General features: G+C 48.4%; 1 protein-coding gene across 2 annotated transcripts in view; it reads right to left on the reverse strand.

Annotated features, from left to right (window-relative positions):
- Positions 1-8,975, reverse strand: part of ARMH1 (armadillo like helical domain containing 1) — a 49,814-nt gene extending 40,839 nt beyond the window's left edge. For both annotated transcript variants that reach the window (XM_028123414.2, XM_028123413.2), the window contains exon 1: positions 8,880-8,975. The gene's annotated coding sequence lies outside the window, so the exon portion shown is untranslated. The remainder of the gene's footprint in view (positions 1-8,879) is intronic.
- Positions 8,976-8,998: the final 23 nt, after the last annotated feature.

Consider the following 8,998-nt stretch of genomic DNA (forward strand, 5'->3'; position numbering starts at 1 on the left):
TTTCCTGACCTCACTCTCTCCTGGTTCTGCCCCTCACTGGATCCTCCTCAGGCTCCTTTGTAGCTCCGTTCTGTTCTCAGTTGTCTTCTCATGCTTTGTAATCTCCTTCACTCCCATCACTTTGTATTACAGTGTAGGCTTTGGGACTCCCAAACCCATGTTGTCAGCCTGGGCCTTCCTCCTGAGGTCCAGATGCCTCTCTCTAAAGGACTTGTGCAAGTCTTCATCCTTACATTTCACACTCTCTTCAAACCCTAAGTCCCTAGGGGTGCCTGGGTGGCTCAGTTGGTTAAACGTCCCACTCTTGATTTCGGCTCAGGTCATGATCTCAGGATCCTGGGATCAAGCCCTGCGTTGGGCTCTGTGCTCAGTGGCGAGTCTGCTGGAGATTCTCTCTCTCCTTCTGCCTCTGCCCCTCCCCCCATGTTTGTGCGTGCCTATGTGTGTGTTCTCAAATAAATAAATCTTTAAAAAAACATGCAAATTTGGGTGCCTGGGTGGCTCAGATGGTTAAGCGTCTGCCTTCGGCTCAGGTCACGATCCCAGGGTCCTGGGATCGAGTCCCGCATCGGGGTCCCTGCTCCTTGGGAGCCTGCTTCTCCCTCTGCTTCTCTCTCTCTCTCCCTCTGTCTCTCATGAATAAATAAATAAAATATTTAAAAAAAAGCTTTAAAAAATGCAAATTTGACAGATTTCCCTGCTTCAAACTCTTCAATTGTTCCTTATTACCCTCAAGATAGAGTTTCAAACATCTCAGCCCAGAGAACTTCCTGTTTAAATTCTGCCACAACTGAAATCTGACCTCCCTCCCCGCCCCCTCCTCCCCCTCCCCTCCCCCACACCCCTTGTCACTGCTTCCAATGGGAATTAGAGGAGGCTGCCACCTTCCCCAGGTTTCACAAACCGGTTTCTAAATTCCCCATAGCAAATCATTTCTTTTCCTCTAGCTCAAGCCTCCTGTCCTTCCCCCTCTGCCTGCTTTGGTGCTCATTTACGGGCCACTCCCTCAGGCTCACACTCACTTGGGCAACTGTCTTCCTGTTCACCCAAGCACGGCTGGGCAGCGTCAACATCAACATATTCCATCTTCCCAGTGGGGGTGGCCAGCATCGTCCCTGGCACATCACGGGCGCTCAGCGAGTGTCATTTAGACTCATATCCGACGCAGTGTGTTCATAATGAACACTTTAATTTCCTTAACTTCACACAGTAATTAATTAAACAGATGTCCTGGGTGCTGACTCCTAGCCAAGCACTGTTTGAGTGGGACTGGTTAACATGACAAACATAGTCTTTGCCCTCAAGGTGCTTAGAGAGTGGTGGGTGGGGAAAACGGCAACCTGGTGATTTTAATGAAAAGTGAAAAGTGCTCTGATGGGGTAAATCCCAGGATGTGTTGGAGCGGGTAGGAGAGGCACAAAATCAAGACTCCAGTGATCTTGAACCTGCACTGCCAACCAACCCAGCATTCACACTCACGAGCTACATGCTAAACGCTGTGACTCGCCTGTGATGTCTGCAATCCCCAGCTCCTTACCCTTCCATCTACTCTTGGGTTTAACAAAAAGCCATGAGGCAAGAATGTCCTCACAGTCCTCTTCATTCTTCCCATGTGATCTGTACTCACACCTGTCCTCCTGTCTTCCTTCCCCCTTCCCAGGGCTCCCTATCTGTCCATCCTGCCTCCTGAGGGCCCTCACTCCATCCAAAGCTCCCTCCTCTGTATCCTCAACTGCTCTCTTTAGGCATTTTCCTTGTTAACGTACTTAATTCTTGCTTAGCCTAAAACAAAAACAAGCAAAAAATGAAAACAAAACCCATTTACCTCAACCCCAGGTCCCCCTCCAGTCACCTCTCTGGTTTTCTCACTTCATAGCAAAGCTTCTTCTTCTTCTTTTTTTTTTTTTAAGATTTTATTTATTTATTTGAGAGAGGGAGAGAGAGAGAAACAGCATGAGAGGGGAGAAGGTCAGAGGGAGAAGCAGGCTCCCCGCTGAGCCGGGAGCCCAATGTGGGACTCGATCCCAGGACTCCGGGATCATGACCTGAGCCGAAGGCAGTCGCTTAGCCAACTGAACCACCCAGGCGCCCCATAGCAAAGCTTCTTAAAAACCTTCTGTTCTCTCACTGACCATTCTTTTCTCAACCCACTGCGATTTGGCTTTTCCCTCCCCTGCCACCCATCCCCCACACTCCATTCCCATCACTTTACCCAGCGTCTCTAACCTCATTGCGCAGTTCAGTGAGGACAGTTCAGTCTTTTGCTCTCTTGTCCTTTTGTTGTGACAACTAACACGACTGACCATTCCTCCGGCTCAGAATGCTTGCTTCCCTGAGGCCTCTGCACCATGACCTCTTCTCTGGGCCGGCCTGCGTCTCCGGCGTTGCCTCCCTCCACCCCATCATGGGCGTCCAGTGCCTGTCGCATTGCAGGAAGGCCTCAGTAACCTCACACACGATTAGGAGTCTCCCTGCCTGACCTCCAGTCTCACTGTCAGCAATTCCATTAAATGAAATTCAACAAATAGCGGCAGACAAGTATGTCCCATCATTATGCTAGGCCTCTAGGGTGAAAAAGACACAGTTTGGGGGTGGCATGGAGCCCTCTAGATAAGCAACTTCAGTTTCAGCAGTGTGCTAAGTGCTATGATGGGGGTAAGCACAGGACACTTTGGGAATGTGAGCAAGGGACATCTAACCCAGCCGGGGCTGGGGTAATGGGGTAGTGGCTGTTCCGGAAGGCATTCCAGAAGAGATGCCACCCAGGCTGAACGGTGATCTATAGCCAGCCAGGTGAAGAGGTGATGAAATCGTCTTTCAGGTAGAGGAAATAAAGTATGCAAAGGCTGACAGATGAGAGATTGTAAGGCATATTTAAAGAATTGCAAGCGGGAGGCAGTGCAGGGCCGTGGTCAGGAACCCAGACACCACAGCTCCATGATCTTCCACCTCCCGGCGGGGTGACCTTACGCAAAGTACTTAACCTCTCTAGGCTTCAGTTCTCTTACCTGAGAAGAGGTGATGATACCTCACAGAGTCAACAGACAACCTCACATAAAGCTTAGCTCCTGTTTTCATGGCTGAGATTGTTCAGAATGGCTGGAGCACAGTCTGAGGATAAAACTGTGACAACAGGCAGAGGCCAAAGAATGTGTGTGCTGTGTGTGCTGTGCTTCTGGGTCTGCATGTGATCCCCAGGGCCATGGGAAGGTACCGAAGGGTTTTAAGTCAAGGGTGACAAGAAGAGAGTTTGTTCTAGAAACATCCTCTTGACTCCTCTTGACTGCAGTGTAGAAAGATGATCATAAGGGGGCAAGACTGGAAGTGGGGCACCAGTTAGGAGGCTGCTCCCCTAATCTTGGCAAAAGCTGCTGGTGACAGTAGGGCTGGAGAGAAGCAGAAATGCCACACGTTTCTGGAGAAGGGAGAAGCAGCAAGACCTGGGGACTGGCAGTGGAGGATGAAAGTGGGGAGGATTCAAGGATGCCCAGCTGACGGGCTTCCTACCGCACAGAGAAAATAGGGCCCATCAGGTGCACCTCCCTTCTCTACCCTTCCACATACGCGAGAGTCTGCCCCTCCATCGTCAATCTTTCCATCTTTCTGACCCCCCTTAAACACCTGCTCAATCTTCATCAACCAAAATCAATACATCAATAACGCCTTCCTTGACTGCCTTTCCCTCAAGCTTCTATCCTTCTTCCCTTCTTCACCATCACATTTCTCCCACTGGCCTACGGGATAGTCTAAACACCGTGTGGCATGCAAGGCCCTTCAAACTTGGCCCCAGGCTAACCGCATCTCACTTCTCAACTTCCCAGGGCCCTTCCAGGGTCCTCTGCATCTCAGTGTTGCTCTGCCATCAAGAATGGCCAGCTTCCTTTTTGCCCTTTGGCTAATTCCCTGAGACAACGAGGGGCTGTCGGTTCTGTGGTCCCACCTATGCCACCTCTTCCCCTACTCTGCGTAAAACATAACCCTCCATCCCACTGGAGTGTGAGTCCCTCAAGGGCAAGGGTTGGTCTTCCCTATCTTTGCGTCCCCAGGGTCTGGCATAATGCCTGGCACCGAATAGGTGTTTAATAAATGCTTCCTGGGTGAATGGATGAAGGAATCAGCCAGCTCCTGTTTGGATGGTTATATCTGAATGTCCATGATATGTAGGTCCATAAAACTACCAACTTCCCAAAGCTGCCATGTGCAGAGTGGCAGAATCTCCATCCAAGGCCAGTGCAAAGTCTATGAGGCATTTTACAGCTATGACAGGAAATAGCAATGTCAGCGATGGTGTCATCTCTGGACACTAAGGACAGGGATTCGGTGCCATGAACGGTCAGTTAAATTGTAATTGGAGTGAACTGTTCCTCTGCAAACCATAATGTTCTTTAGCTGCAGCCAAATGGCATTCAAGAAGGGGAGAGATTTTTTTGAAATGTCAAGGAAATTATTTCCAATTTGGTGCTCACAACCAGAGACTCTAATGATCAGTGGAAATGAGAAACAAACAAATTAGCACTAATGGAAAATGGCTTTTGGAAAAGAGGATTTAATTTATAGTCAACTGATCATGGCATGCAGCATGCAGTAAAAGTCAGCCTCACCAGCTTGATCATAAGAACTGGAGCACACGTGGAATGCCAGAGAAAAATATATGTATGCCATCATGCTTATTGGAATCTCTCTGTAAGTGGCAGCCAATTAAAATGGTCATTATTTTACCTTGGAGAGAAAATGGTCTGAAAAATCAAAGCATATGAAATTAAAATCCAGATTAGGAACCGTGGTCCAAATTGGTTTGTTTGTGGCCTTTTCACCTTGGCAAAGTCTTCTGCAAGGACGACAAACCTACTTTGTCTTCCGCCCAGAGTAGACTCTTTGTTTTTAATTTCCTCTCCATTTTTAGAGGTGATGAATAAATCTGGACTCATCCATAAATCATTTCTATAGCAGACAAATGGTTCTTCCTCATGCACAGAAACTAAAATCACAAAACCTCAAAAACCCCAGCTATTGTACTAAAGTCAAAAGTCCTTAGTGACAAGTGGGAAGAGGTATTAAAAACCAAAAGGTCACTTGGTCTTGTTTCTAAATAAAATTTCTCCCCCTAAATCAAAGATACACTTCTCAAAGCAAGAAGCCTCCAGGGCACGGGCTGCCAGTCTGGCTCCCTGTCCCCAGATGGCCTCGGAGACAAGGCGTCATTGTCCCCTATTCCTGCAGGCTCCACCTGCAGAATGGGACAGAGGCCTTCTCTTTGGGCTCCATCCTCTCAGCTCCTCACTCTCAGCTCCCCATTTGGAAAGAGAGAGGGAAGGAGAAGAGAGACAGAGAAAGAAACATTCTCCTTCTGACCTCAGGCCCAGCCAGAGACTGTCCTGGCCTTTACTTCTACCTCAGGGCATATGTGCTACAATTGGTCACTTCCTTCTCATAGATTCCCTTCCTTTCTGCTCCCCCCCTCATACCTTCTTCACAGATCCTTCCAACCACCCGTCACTTCCCTACAGACTCTAGGTGCCCCATCTTTTCCTCACAGTTGCCTTTCCCTCCATCCTCTCCCCAGAGACCACCTTTCTCCCCTCCCACCTTCCTCCTACAAAGCCCTCTGCCTTCATCCTCTCCCCAGACCTACCCTCACTCTCTACCAGACCCCATTTTTCCTCTCAGATCAGTTCTGCCCCCAACTCCGCTCCACAGACCTGCCCTCACGCTCTCCCCCACAAAACATTAACTGTCTAGTCAACCATCATCTTTCTACACATGTCTCCTCACCCCTGCACTGCTCTGTGCTTCACCTCCCCTGACCTGATTTCCTACCCCTTCTTACTCTGCCCTCAAAGGCCTTTGTTCCCAATCAGCATTCTCCTCCACCCTTAGCTTCTCCGCAGCTGCTCAGCCTCCCCTCAGCCTGCCCCTGAAGCTGGCTCTACCCCAGGTGCTACTTCTGCAGAGCCCTCCCTGGTGGAGGCTGCTTATACTCTTATACTCCAAAGATCTCAGGATTGGCGGGGGGCGGGGGGGGGGCTAGTGTCTGCTCACCAAAGCCCAACACAGTTCCTTATTCCACCTCTTTCCTGTAAAAACTCTTACTACTTTGAGGGTCATGCCACTCTGCTGTATTGACTATTACCCTTCCTCATATTCATATCCTTGCCTACAGACTCCAGAACAATGTACTTAATTCATCCAGGACTTTGGTATCTAGCTCACAAGCATCCTTTTCCCTCCTCAAGTCCTGTCATCATCTGGGGGGGCGGGGCTGGCCATGTCAACATCTTGACTGTCTTCTGTATTTCACTCCAGCCACCCATTCCCATGGCTACACCCTGGACCTTGTCATCACCTGGAACTACTCACGCTTCATTATTCCACTTTCTGATCACACCTCTCTCATTCAACTCTTTCCAAGATCTATGTTCTCTAACTTCACTGGGACCCCCAGTCCATAACACTTTTACACCCTCTTAGGCAGTTTAGGTTCTAAGCTCCATCATCTCAACCTTTTGCCAGGATCACCCACTTCCTTGTCCTCTGTCCTTCCATTTCATCCGCCTGATGAAACTCAAACCTGGATAGATTCATCTAAGCTCTCTGCACCCACCACTAGATGCCTGAATACTGCTGGGGGAAAAATAGCTCCCACACAACCAGGCAGATCGCTGCTGCTACAGTGAATGGTCACCAACCTCATAACTGCCCAGAAATCTGTACACTGCCTCAGTCATCCTGCTTCCATTCTTCACTCACTGACGCTAGTTCAATCCTTCTCTGCTCTTCTCAGACCTTGCACACCATCTCCAATCCCATTCTCCCTGGCTGACATCATGCATTTCACAGAGAAAACAGAAACCACCAAACAAGAATTTCCTCAACTTCCTGCCACCAAACCTACTAATATACAGATCTTACATGCTTCCTTGTTGTCACAATGCGAGTGTCCCTCCACTTTTCTAGGTGAATTTCTCCACCAGTGCTTTGGATCCCTGACCTTATTCCTTTTCCAGGGGTGCTACTCTCTGTTATTTCCTTTTCTCTGTCATTTTTATCTTTTTTCCTTTTGCTGGGGCCATGCCAACAGCACTTCTCTCATCTGAATAAAAACCTTTGTCTCCTTCCAGCTATTGCCTTCTTTTTTCTCGGAAAGAGCCAAACGTCTCGAAAGTGTATTGTACAGTCTTCACTTCCTCACCTACCACCTGCTTCTCAACTCACTGTAATTTGACCTCTGTTCCCATTGCTCCACCGAAACCGTATTTGCAAAGGTCACCAACAACTTCCTTGTTTCTAAATCCACTGGATTTTTTTCAGACCTTATTCTACTTGATTAGTCATCAGCCTTCAACACTTTCGTGCCATGACTTCTGAAACACCACATTCTACCACTGACTATCTTACCATTCTGGACACTTCATCTCAATTAACTTTGCAGGTTCATCCTCCTTTGCAGACCCTCAGACTTGGGAGCTTCTCAGGGCTCTGTCCTAGGCCCTTCTTCTCTTCTTACTCCTATTTATACTCTCTGGGAAGCCCAACAAATCTATCCACTGGTGTGGCTGATGTATATAAGGCACTACAGACCACCGCATTTTTATTTCCAGTTTAGGCTTATCTTGCAAGCTCCAGTCAGGCATATTCCAACCTCCTGGACACTTCCACGTGGATGTCCCACTGGCATCTCAAACTCATCAGAGCCAGAACTTACTCTCTCCTAAAAACCCTGCTACCTCTTCTTTCTGTTTGCTCAAGCCAGGAATTTAGAAGTCATTCTTCATTTCTCCTACTTGCCCCACCAGGCACTAAGTCCAGTTCTTTTTAGCTCACAAGTATCTAAGGAATACATCCCCTACTCTTCATTCCTGCTACTTCTCCATTCTTTAGGCCACCATAACCTTTCCCCATTACTGAAACAACTTCTTAACTAGTCTCCCTCCTTCTCCCAATCCCCAATCCATTCTCTGCATTGATCTTTCTAAAATGCAAATCTGATCTTTATTCCTTTGCTTAAAGCCCTTCCATGACTCCCCACTGTTCTCAGGATAAAGTCTGAGCTCTTGCGCTTATAGGTATAAAACACACTGGAAAATTTTTACCATCTACCTATAGACTCAAAGCTGAGTGTGACATCAAAGACCCTCCAGGGTCTGGGCCTAACTTTTCTTCCACGTTTACTCTCACATTAGTATCTCCTCTGACCAGAAGACACTCAAAATTTCTGGCACTCATCCCTCAGTTTCCCCTCGTTGAGCTCCTGCAAGGAGTCCTTTGTCCTCCATATCCCCGTAAGTCTTTCAAGGCCCAGCTCAAGACACATCCCCATTGTCATAAATGCAACCCTTCAACACTTTCTGAGCCCCTAAAATGCTTACGGCCTATTCTTCTGTAGTATTTATCCCTCGCACAGAATTAGAGTTGGTTAATGCATGGTTTCTCTCCCTCTCCTTTTAAGACTTATGGAAGTCATGGCCAAAAGCTTAATCTTCACTAGCTCTCACCTACATAATAGGTGCTTAGTAAGTATTTGTTAAATACATGGATAAATGCAAGAAAACTGTATTCTCTAGCCCCTTTGTGTCCCCCACGAACAGAACATTCTCTAGAGTCTTCCCCTGAAGACACCATTCCCTTGCCTGCCACTCACCCCACCAGCCAAGAATGTGCCTCAACCCACTGGATGGAGGATGGGCTGGCACGCGTCCCCTAGGCCGTTTTGTACGTTTTTCTACCTCCAGCCCTCGGAGCTGCGTCTGGTAAAGGATGGCAGAGGTAGGAGATGATGTAAATCAAAGGGCACTGCCGTCCACCCCGTAGGATAAGACACGGTGGGAAAGGGAGACCTTCCCGTTTCCAGAATACCGCAAATCTCCCGCAGACCCTCTTACCTACACGGGAGGGTGGGGACTCTTCCCGACCGGCGTCCTGGTTGACCAATACCTGACCCAGATCACGCGAGTCAGCCAGTGCCTGCGGAGCAGGGCTAGAACGGGGCGGGGCATGGTTG

This window comes from Eumetopias jubatus, unplaced genomic scaffold (assembly GCF_037043125.1).
Source record: "Eumetopias jubatus isolate StellerSeaLion01/CBP00866 unplaced genomic scaffold, mEumJub1_p1.0 scaffold_4, whole genome shotgun sequence".
NCBI classification, from domain to species: Eukaryota; Metazoa; Chordata; class Mammalia; order Carnivora; family Otariidae; genus Eumetopias; species Eumetopias jubatus.